The sequence below is a fragment of the Manis javanica genome, chromosome 18 (assembly GCF_040802235.1).
Source record: "Manis javanica isolate MJ-LG chromosome 18, MJ_LKY, whole genome shotgun sequence".
NCBI classification, from domain to species: Eukaryota; Metazoa; Chordata; class Mammalia; order Pholidota; family Manidae; genus Manis; species Manis javanica.
The window spans coordinates 17,969,420-17,981,359 of record NC_133173.1 but is presented as its reverse complement, the minus strand read 5'-3'; the positions used below and the strand labels follow the sequence as shown (position 1 = coordinate 17,981,359).

General features: G+C 40.2%; 1 long non-coding RNA gene across 2 annotated transcripts in view; it reads right to left on the bottom strand.

The window, feature by feature from the left end:
* The window catches only part of LOC108402508 (uncharacterized), a 43,579-nt gene that overhangs the window by 5,285 nt on the left and 26,354 nt on the right, over positions 1-11,940 (bottom strand). Inside the window, exons 1-2 of one of the 2 annotated variants that reach the window (XR_001854461.3) lie at positions 9,361-9,548; positions 3,390-3,490 (exon numbers count right to left, since the gene is read on the bottom strand). This is a non-coding gene — a long non-coding RNA (uncharacterized lncRNA). Of the gene's footprint in view, positions 1-3,389; positions 3,491-9,360; positions 9,549-11,940 lie in introns of those variants that run through there. The other variant, XR_012127155.1, reaches the window with a different exon arrangement.

The following is an 11,940-nucleotide window of genomic DNA, read 5'->3' as shown; positions in this document are numbered from 1 at the left end:
GTCTATGATGGCCTAATACAGTGTTTCGCTGGGCCTGGACTTGTGCCAGATTGGCTTATATTTAAAGATAAGAGCTGAACTTACTTGCTTAAAAGAGACCCTGCCTGGTGTGGTCTGATTTTCCCACCTTTCGCTGTTGTTATTTTATTTTTAACCAGGCCTTTTCCTTAGTCTAAAGAAAACGTTACTATACATTCACACACCCCTATTTTATGTTATCTGTAGCAATAAAAATCCAAAAGGCCCAAGACCACAAACATTCAGCGGGAGCAGATGAATAGGGGATTGTGCCTCTGTGTGGCCAGCAGGGCTCTTGCATAAAGGGCCACTTGTGCCAGCCCTGTTCACGATCAGCTGACTCTTCTGGACACTATGAGCATCAGTAGTTCTTGAGCCTGCCTGCTCCTGTCTGCAACTGGCTCAACAGTGAACTCACACCAATCCAATGTCCAAAGACACCCTGGATACAAGTCTCCCTGGGCCCAAGTGCACATCACGTCTCTGTTGATTATGCCCACAGAACTCACACTTGCCTGGAGATTAGCAAACATTCTGTAGATTGTCAGCAAAGATGATGATGGGCAATCCCAGCAGATTTAACTTCATTTGTCCTTTTTTCTTTCCAATGTCAGCTTTTAGGTTCTTTGCAAAGAGATTTTTAGGCATATTTAGATGATTTATGGGTTTTTTGGAAAGGGCGTTTTTTGTGTGTGTGTGGTAGAATACATGTAACAAAATTTGCCATTTTAACAGTTTTAAAGTGAACAATCCAGGGCATTTAGTACCTTTATAGCGTTGTACAACCATCGCCACTATCTATCTCAGAATCACTTTTTAAAAAGTTTCTGAAATTCTGATAGTCTTCTATTTTCTATTATGTATTTAGGAGAGCTATGTTTTTCTCACTTTTTTCTGTCTACTCAAATATTTGCTTTATCTAATTTGAAGATCTCATGCTATTTATGCATTAATGATGAAAGTTGAATGTAGAGAAATATCTGGAACCATCTTCAAACTAAATGTAGGCAAAGGACTATTTCTGATTTACTAATAGTGCACATTAGTTCTTTATTATTACATATACACATTGTCTTTCCTATATACAGCCTTTTTTCTAAGCCTGGAAAAAATCCAAGCAAGTACAATACAAACAGAAGAGGAAAGTCATTAATTACATATGTTTATACTTCAAAAATTCAAAGCAACTGTCCCACTTATTTTAATGTTTTAAAAAACATTCTACAACAACAAATATTTTTAAAGTCCTTACTGCATGGTGAGATAAATACTTTGCTCTTTTTATATATCCTCAAATTTGTTTCTATTTATAAAATAAATGCACTCTCATGCACACACATTTGAAAGTTTTCTGACTTTATTAGGAGGCTAGTACTTGGAGGCAAAAGACCAAAATATTGGCACCAAAAAAATTTTGTCAGGAAAATTTGGGGTTGTTGTCTTAATAACATAAGACATGATTAAGGCTGTTTGTGACCCCTTGTTGAGGGTTGATAAGGCCATTATTAAATTCACATTCCTTTTATTGGTCATAACTTTTCATTATTCTTATCTTTTTATAGCCACCTTCCCTGACTAATAAAAACTTCCCCTAATTTTGGGTCTGAGGCCCCTTCTTACATAAGCACCATCCACAGGGAGAAATGACTCTTCAAACAGTCATACACATTTGCTTCCTGTTTTTCATTTTTTCATTTTGACACGCAAGATATCGACTGGAATTTTTTGTATCTGGGCGATTTCCTTTTAATATTCTAAAATGTGCCATTAAACTTTTTTTTCCCTCAGAATCTGTGTTATTGCTCTCCACTTGTGTCGCCCACTGAATATCAACCCTAGAAGATGCTACGTTTAGGTAACTATTTTGGTAAACAGAAAATAAGTTTTGAAAAGGGAAAGGCAAGATAAATTTCAAGCACTGGATTCCCACAAGATCAAACTGAGTGGTTAATTGCATCGTCAGATATCTTAAAACTTTCAATAATCTATTACACACTTTCCTCTCTTCTTAAATACACTATGCTGGGCAAAAATTCCATGAGTTATGTGTTATACACATAAACACATGTTTCTGGAAACTATGACCTGGGATACAGAAGTAATGAAGTGGGGAGATGTTGAGTCTTGAATCAAGAAAACTATCTTAAAATATATAAGCCTAAAGTCTGAATTTAAAATCTTAAAATATCTAACTCAGAATATGGCCAGTCATATCCAGAAGTGAGTAGGTTTCCTGTGAATGGCGCCAGAGGGTAGATATACGACTGCAGGAGGAATCACAGACAGGCAGTTCGAGTTTCACAAATGGAAGACTTCTCTAGAATTCACAGTTGTTCAACAACGGAACAGAAAATCTTCTGAGGTGGGTTGTCTCTCAAATGCTCGAGCAAACCCAGAGAGGAATATTGTAAAAGCAGTCTTGTGTAGATGAGTTACTGCCTTAACTTCCTTCTGACATACTTGGTTTGAGAGACAGCTAAGGAGAGAGCTTGAATGTCAGGTTTATGGCTGGATGGTGAAATGGAGACAGCCTCGGACAGGATTTGGATTCGTGATGACTTTGCTTCCATCTCTGAGGTAGGTTATTTATAAAGATAGTCACACCAATCTGTCCCATCCTGAATGCTCTGTTGCAATGTGACTTTGCCAAAAAGAGATGAAATCTTGTTTCTCTGTCCTTGAATCTAAACAGAGACAGCCCAGTGACTGTCTCTGACCCAAAGAATGCAGTGCAAATAATGCTGGGTGACTTCTTGGCCTTAAGAGGCCTTTGGCTTCTGTTTATATCTTCTTGGAAGCCAACTGCCATGTGTAAGAGGCCAGGCTACTCTGTTGAAGAGGCCACATGGAGAGAAAGAAGTCCTGGAAGACAAGAACCAAGGTGCCCGAGCTGGCAGCCAGCACCAGCTGGCAGACAGCTTGGATCTCCAAACTTATCTGCCCTGGCCGACGGCCCCTCTGGAGCTGAGATGAGGTGTTTCAACCAACTCCTGCCCAAATTCTTGACCTACAGAATCAGGAGCAATACAATGGATATTGATTTATACCACTAATTGCCAAGCTGGCTGACTTATTACATAGCTGTTGATGAGTGAAACAGACTTGGTATCTGGAAGTGCGGTGCTAGCGTAACAAAAACCTACATGTGTCATTGGTTTTGATACTGGGTGGCAACAAAGGCTGAAAGCTCAGCAAAGAAACTGTTCCAAAGCAGCCTGGAATAGCACTGAGAAAATTGCCATCGAAGGCTCAAAAAAAGGTGAGCTGTGTTATACAGTGGTGGAATTTTTGGCCACACTATCACCTGCAGTATTGTGGAAGATAGCAAATGCAGCTAAAGATTGGCTGATTTCAGGAAATGAGGATCTCACCTGTCAAGTTGATGTACAACTGCCCCAGCCCCAGAGCTGCTTGGGTTCATCGCCTTTTCTCACCTCCAAGGCCTCCAATCAAGTGTTCTGAACTTGCTGATCTGGATAAAGAGATTTCCAGGGAAAATAATCAAAGTGCAATAGACATCTCTTAGCTATATGATAAAATACAGGAAGAGAGGGAAAAAGAAATTTAGAGAGCCCAGGACAGCCTCATTGGCCAACAAAACATTCCCAAAGTAAGAATTGGTCTCAGAGTAAAGATTAAATCAAAAGTTTGACTGTAAGCACCCTTCTTAAAACCTCTGTTAGATTTAAGGCAGCACATAGTAGACCTTCTCAACTAGACAACTGGATTTCTGACATTAAGGGCATATTTTCCCACAGCAGCTTCACATGTGACCCACAGTAAAAAAAAGCCCATCTTAAGGAAGGATTACGGGTGTAGTTTTTTTTGTCATGGTTCGATCCCCAATAAGATTCATAGGAATCCCAGAATATTTTTAAGACAATTAAATATGCTAGAGCACAACTAGTTTTAACTAAAAGGAGCAGAGACAGTTCAAAATGAAAAAGAATTCTCTAGGCCTCCAATTTTTCATGGGCAGGAAGCGGGTTGAGAGAGCAGCTTCTACTGAAAATGAAGAACAATTAAGAAGGCAGAGCAAAGTGCACAGAGGATCGATTCAAAGCCTCAAAAAAAATAATGACCAGATTCTGGGAAGACAGTGAAGTAGACAGAGCCTGAATCCACTTTCTCTCACCTATACCCTGAATCTACAACTACATACAGAGAATATCACCCTGCAGAAGAACAAAGACCAAAGCAAATATCTTCTATACAATGAAGGACAGAAAGATTAAATTTTTAAAAGCCCCAAACAGGAGAGGTGGAGAGAGGGTAATGGTGGGAAAACTCACACCCAGCACAGCCAACAGCAGAGGGGAAATGGGAGAGAGATCACCAGGGAGCGAGGTGTGGACTCTGTGGCCTGAGGAACAAAGCTTTGTGGTTTAAAGTGCAACTAGACCACAAGTGAAAGAAACTAAGTTTCAGAACAAAACATTCGCCATTTGGCAAGGAAACCATTAGAGGCAATCCAAGATTGGAGGGGTCAACCAGTACTACTGTATGCACTCCTTCCATACATCTTGGTAAAGTTAAGAGCAGGATCTGGTGATCTTGTTGAAGCTAAGAGAATGATCCAGCAGTCCCACCTTCTTGCCCATTGTTGTCCACCAGCCCAGCCCCCATCAGTAGGACAAGAAGTTACCCAGCTCACAAAGAGGGTACAAAAGTCTGTAGACAGGTGCCACAAAGGCGGCTCCCCAGAGCAGGTGGGGAGTGCATGTGCCAGGCCTGACAGTGGGTCATAGGTGAGACCCAGCCTCAGAGAACACAGAGGCTGTTGGGCAATGGGGAGAAGTACACGCAGGGTGCCAGAGCCCAACCACCAGCAAACCAGCAGGAGTCAAGGTGGGAATTCCCCAGAGCACACTGGAACATGCACACACAGTGCCTGGTCCTGGCCACCAGTGGGAGAAGAGGGCACCAATGTGGGAATTCCCAGGAGTAACCCAGAGTGCACAGGAGCCCGGGAAATGTGCACATGCACAGTGCCTGATTACCACCACCAGCTGGGTTGTGGGCACCTATGTGGGAATACTTGGGAGCAGTCCATAACACTAGAGGGCCAAGAGGGAATGTGCAGAGCCTGACTCAACACAGCCAACAGGAACTGGTGGGCACCCAATGCAGGAATTCCCCAGAGTGGGGCACCCAATGCAGGAATTCCCCCAAGTGGCTCAGAGTGTATATGGGCATTCAAGTGAGGACGCACAGAGGATTCAGCAGGTGCTACTAGGAGTTACCAGGAGTGCACCATTGATCTGCTGTTGGCTCATCGCCCTCCCTCACCAGCACAGAACCCACAGGTCTCCACCCAGGAGCCCCTCCAAAACAATCTTGAGAAAGAACAAAGCTGGAAATATCAGGCACCTTGGTTTCAAGTTATACTACAAAGCTATAGTAATCAAAACAGTATGGTAGTTGCACAAGAGCAGACCCATAGATCAGTGTAACAGAACAGAGGGCCCATAAATAAACCAACATATCTATGACCAATTAATAAATGACAAAGGAGCCATGAATATACAATGGGGAGAAAACAGTCTCTTCAATAAATGGTATTGGGGAAACTGGACAGCCATGTGAAAGAGAATGAAACTAGATCACTGTCTTACATCATACACAAAAGTAAACTCTAAATAGATTAAAGATCTAAATATAAGACAGGAAACCATAAAACTCTTAGAAGAGACCATAGGCAAGAATATTGTGAACATCAGCATGAGAAATTTCTTTATGGATATGTCTACCAGTGCAAGGGAAACAAAAGCAAAAATAAACAAGTAGGACTACGTTAAAGAAAGAAGCTTCTCTGCAGCAAAATTAACCCTCAACAAAACAAAAAGGCTACAGAATAGGAGAATATATTCACAAATGATATATCAGACAATGGGCTAATGTCCAAAATATATAAAGAACTCTTACAACTCAGCACCAAAAAAAACCCACCAAAACAAATTAATGACTTAATTAAAACATGTGCAGAGTACCTGAACCCTGAACAGACATTTTTCTAAAGAAGACAAACAGATGGACAATAGACACATGAAAAGATGCTCAACATCATTAATTGTTAGGGAAATAAAAATCAAAACTATGATGAGGCATCACCTCACACCAAACAGAATATTTACTATCCAAAAGATAAGAAATAACAAATGTGGAGAAAAGGAAGCCCTCCTACACTGTTAGTTGGAATGTAAATTGGTCCAACCACTTTGGAAAACAATATGGAGGTTCCTCAAAAAACTAAAAATAGAACTACCATATGACCCAACAATTTCACTTCTGGTAATTTACCTGATAAAACAAAATCACTAATTTGAAAAGATATATACACACCTAGGTTAAGTGCAGCATTACTTACCATAGCAAAGATATGGAAGCAACCCAAGTGCCCATCAACATATGAATGGCTAAAGAAGACATGGTACTTACATGCAATAGAATATTAGTTAGCCATAAGAAAGAAAATCTTGCCATTTGAGGCAACATGGATGGACCAAGGGAGTATCATGTTAAGTGAAATAAACCAGGCAGAGATAGACAAACACCTGAGGGGAAAATGGAAGTTCCTATGCCCAGGTTCCTATCTGAGCCTAAACTACTTGATGTAACTGGCCTACTGCTAGGCTGTTTCCACACCTGTTGGCCATGAGCTATTATTGACTGAGTCAGTGTGTAAAGAGCTCTGCTCAATGCTCTGGGTGGAGGCATAGACAGAGGTGGGTTACAGACCTGCAGACTGCTGGACACACATGTGATCTTAGTGCTCAACCTGCCGCCCTGAGAATAAAGTCAGGCATAAGCCCTTTCACCCCAAGCATGTTCTGTTGTCATTTCTCAGTCTCACCAAATCCATAGTGAACCAGCCTGGGGTTGAAACCCTCTGGTGAGACATACCGTATGATTTCACTCATATGTGGAACCTAAAGAACAAACAAGGAGAAATAGACCCATAAATATAGACAACAAACTGCTGATTACCATAGGGAAAGGGGTGGGAGAATGGGTGAAATAGATGAAAGGGTTAAAGGGGTACAAGTGGGTTCTTGCCAGTGGGTATCGGCCCCAGGCAAGTTCACTATGGATTCAGTGACACTGAGGAATGACAGTTGAATGTTCTTAGGGTAAAAGGGTTTATTACCCAGTTTGTTCTAGGTTGAGCACTAGAATTACATCTGCATACCACAGTCTGCAGGTCTGTGATCGTCCTTCCTCTCTGCCTGTGCACAGAGCACGGGGCAGAGCTCTTTATATAGTGACTCAGTCAGTAATAGCTTATTGCCTATGGGTGTGGGAGCAGTAGCCCAGCAGCAGGCCAGCTACATCATCAGGTAGTTTAGGTTCAGGGGAGGGTCCTGGCCATAGGAACTTCAATTTTTCCCACAAGTGGCAAATTGTAAAATAAGTTAGACATAGGAATGGAAGTATAACAGAAAATTTAACCAATAATATTGCACTATCTTGGTATAATAATGGAGTAACTACACCTATTGTGGTAATCATCTAGTAATGCATACAATTATTTAGTAACTATGTCGTACATCTAAAACCAACATAATATTGTATATCAACTTTATTGCATTAAAAAATAAATTAAAAAAATAATGACAAGGGAACTGCTTCCAGGGAGCAGAAATGGACCCTCCTTCGGGAACATTTTTGTACTGGTAGATATGAGCCTGGCTGGACTTCAGAACTGTAATGGACTGGTGGCTGCAATTTGCTTCCCTTTCGTCTTCTAAGTTTATGTGGCTCACATGACAAGAGATTTTAAGCCCCTTGCTATGGGTGAAGACTGAAGATATGCATTCTTAATGTCTTTAAGAAGCACAAAACCTCCCAACTCCTATTTGGTCTGAGTGTCTTCTACAGCTGAGTTAGTTCAGTAGAAGGATAATCTCACTATCCAACACACGTTGTTCCTGTTTCACTTGGCATCACATAAACAGATTTCATTTCCTCAAAAGCATTGTCCACACAAGGCATGTGTATATAAAGCAGACTTGTAACAAAGGGTTAACTGTGAGAGTGGGGTCATCTCAAATCTCCAACCTTTTTTCTTAAAAAGTTCCTTGACCATGTCTATCAGCTCAGAATCTAGCCTTCTGCCAAACTGTTTAGCCCTCTCGTCCCCTCTTCTCTCTTTCCTATCCTGTCCACTCCTTTGGAGAACAGTTCTGGGACTCCACTTGAATATCCAAAGGCTTTGCTAACCTGGAATCTCACACCCTTTTCTCTCTCACTGTCTGTAGCAGGAGAAGAAAGCCATAGAGAGATTTTTTCCTTTAATTATATGAATTACGCTGCCTTCGTGAGAAGGCAGAGGTAGTTACAGTTAATTTGGGCTCTATATTTTTTTCCTTTTCCATTACTTTTAGATAGCACTTAGTAAAAACAACAGTTTAGATAGTACTTTAAAGTTATATTGAGGGCTAAAGAAGAAATCACTAAGAAAGATAAGTTGCTGAGAATCTGAAGTTTCACTGCACATTAAATTTAGTACTACTTTAACCTCTTAAGATTATGATTATAAAGAAAATAATAAAATCTAAAATTAAGATAAATATCTGCTATTAAGGACAAAAATAGAATGGGGTGGACAAAGAAGCTGAGATTCTCCAAGATTGCCGCCACCCACAAGCAGCAGATAATTTCTTCACTGTGGCCATTGAATTCAGTAGCTCAAGAGCTAGATAAACACCAAAGTGAAATTTTTTTAAACCATTGGCTGGCATGCTTATTTTAATTATACAGTTTTAATTACAATATTTAAAGCTAGTTAGAGCTGTACAATTTAGGCATATTTGTTATTTTGACATGTTTGTATATGTATATATAAAATGCATTGTGTCATATGGGCAAAATTTTGAAATATTGCCAAAACAGTTCTTGATATTTCAAAAACTAAGCACAAACTATAAAGGGAAGATTAATAGATCGAACTACATGGAAAATATAAACTTCGGCTCATCAGAAGACATGTTTTTTGAAAAGTGAAAAGTCAGTGTAAACTGGGAGAGAACTTTTCAACACATGTAACTCTCAGGGAATTAATTCAGGACATATATACACACGCACAGATCAGTATGAAGCAGGCCGTCTCCTAGTTTCTTCCCACCCCCTAGTCAAGCAGCTCATGACCCAGTTTTCTGGATGGGGCAAGACAGAACTGGGCTTCTTTGGCAGCGTCCTGAACTGCTCGGGAAGCTGGTGCTCACTCACGTTCTCCCACTCTCCCCTGTAGTAGAAATCACAGGCAAGAAGGTCTCTCTTGGCACTGAGCTGTGCTGTCCTAGGGACTGTACATCGTGGGTACAGTCAAACTGTTCCCCTTACCTTCTCCAAGGAGTCCAAATGTTTGGGTTTTTTTCCTCCAATGTGTTCTGGAATTCTCCACTGGATTCCTGGACTCCCATGAAGGCTCTCTCCTCTGTGGGTGGTTGCCCAAATCAGTGCTCTTGCAGGGGCTCCTGGACCACAGCGGAGAGGGGCTAGAGTTGGTTCACATGCCACTGCCGGGTACACAGGCCGGGACGGAGGTCTGTATCGGTGGGCAGGACTTGAGTCCCTTAGTCTATGATGCTGGAGCCCACATCCCACAAAGACACTTTTGTCCGTGGATGAATGCCAAATTGTTGCTGTTGCAGGGGGCATAATGTGAGGGATGTCTTATTCAGCCATTTTGCTGATGTTATCTCCCCATACTACTTTCCAACCATGCAATGAAGTCTAATATCTCCAATTCTATTTTATTTCATTTTTCAAATGTTGGTTAGGGTCACTACATTACTTTCATAACCCATTGATGGGTTGTGACCTACAGTGAGAAAAGCACTGTTTTAAATTCTGTATTTAGATAGCTGTACTTTGATTTATGACTTTATACTGTATCTATGAAAGGTAAAGATACTGCATACTTAAATATAAGTATCTCCTGTCTCCCAAATTCTACATCAATTTTGTTATTTTTATGTTGTCAGTGTTTATTATATTTTCACTCTGTTCTATAGTTTTAATTAAGTCTATAGACTAATTACAAAAATTAAGCTTAGTAAAAGAGTATTTTCAGTATGATCATTAATTATTGCAGGAATAAGGGGTGTGATTACACTCCCAGAAAAGGAAACTAAATTCTTCATCTCCAAATTACCAATCAGAGAAACGTGCACCAAATAACAATGCTCAAGTGAGCCTTTTTTTTCCCCAGCTTTCCCTGCTTCTTCCAAGACATACTCAGCTACCACTGAATATTCTGTTTCTGTTCTGATATGGTCTTCTTTCTTGAATTCCCTTTTCTGCTCTGTGCTGGTGGGCAGGGATATTAACCAGGAGCTTTGAGGGTGAGGGTGGTGGGTACAGTAAAGGCAGGCAAACTGGAAAAGTTGGCATTTGGCAAAGTTAGAGGATTTTCATTCTGGGGATGGAGTACCTTAGCAGTTTCTTTTTTTTCCATCCCTTATTCTGATGTAAACGTTTTTGGAGTTATCTTAAGCCCACTTGGCTTCTTGCGGTGAGCCCAGCTCTCACCCCCACATCCCCTCTCCAGGCAGGTTGTCTTTCTATGAGGAGCAGTCCTCTAGCCTTGGTTTTCTGCTAGCTTGTGTGCTCTGTATACATGGGGATACCAGGAGGCTGTGGAGCCCCAGTGACCTGCTGCTGGGAATGGGGCTCTTTCTTCAAGCCTGCTAGTGACCAACCCACAGCCCACACTCGCAGCCCACTCTCACTTTTGTTATTGGTTAATTCTGAGTTTGGGGCTTTGACCATCCTAGTTGGGTTTTGTGCACGGGAAAGAAACCTTATAATTACATGTTTTAATCCATAATGTATTATTATAGTTACAAACATAAAAATGTTATTTTCCTTAAACATTTAAGCTTAATAACTTACAGCTTTATTTCCTTGTAAATTTCATAATTTTAATCAAAATAAGAAAAAAAGAATCATCTTATTTAATCAAAATAAGAACAAAAAAAGAATCATTTTTACTTGTCTCTATTGAGTTAACTCATACACAGAACATATTTAATCAGATTCCCTTGGCTATTTCAAAGTACAATTCCCATACAGTTCACTCTTGAACATTTCAAACACACCAAGGGAGGGTGACAAATATAAGAAACAAAGATTTCTTAAGCATTTAAACCACTCTTGTCAACCTATTGAATCAGCCTTATAAATTGTGTAGATAAAGCCCTTTTAAGCCTTTCAAAAATCATTTAAAAAATGAGTAGAGTATGTACAGAACATCATAATGGTTGTATCTAAACATAAGAGGACACTGGGTTTTAGGGATTATAAATTATTCATCCAACTAAGGAGGACATCAAGCATGACAGACTGACTGATGTTCCAAGGTCAAAAGCTCAGGACAGTGGCCTCAGCTGGAAGAGAATACCCTGGGGATCCATGGGCCTCAGGACCCCTTCTGCTCAGGGCTGGACATCTCATAGGCAGGGGCTTTTGTCTGCCATGGCATCTTCAGTTTTCAAATTCATGACTTTCAACTGGGATTTGACCAATTGTATCAATTAGTCCATTAGGATTAAGCAATTTAAACTTCTGATTATCCGTTGATTAAAAAAAAATGACCTGGTTTTGAATTAATGAGTCCTTTCCAGGTCTTGGTTTTAAATTTCATTTTCTGAAACTATTATGTAAATTCCTGCACTAAAGCTAAGAATATTCTAATGGGATTTGGAGCCATATACTCAGCTGTAACCTGTTAAAACATCTTTCTTCCAAGCAGAACAGCTATTAGGACACCTTATTTCTATGCCATATGAGTGAATCATTCTATTTCTTTTTTTTATTCATTAAGATTGTCTAATTTTAATATGTCAAAATTTCATATTCATCTATGCCTAAATCTCCTGAAAATTTCTAATTTAATCACATGTGGCTAAAAGAAAAATT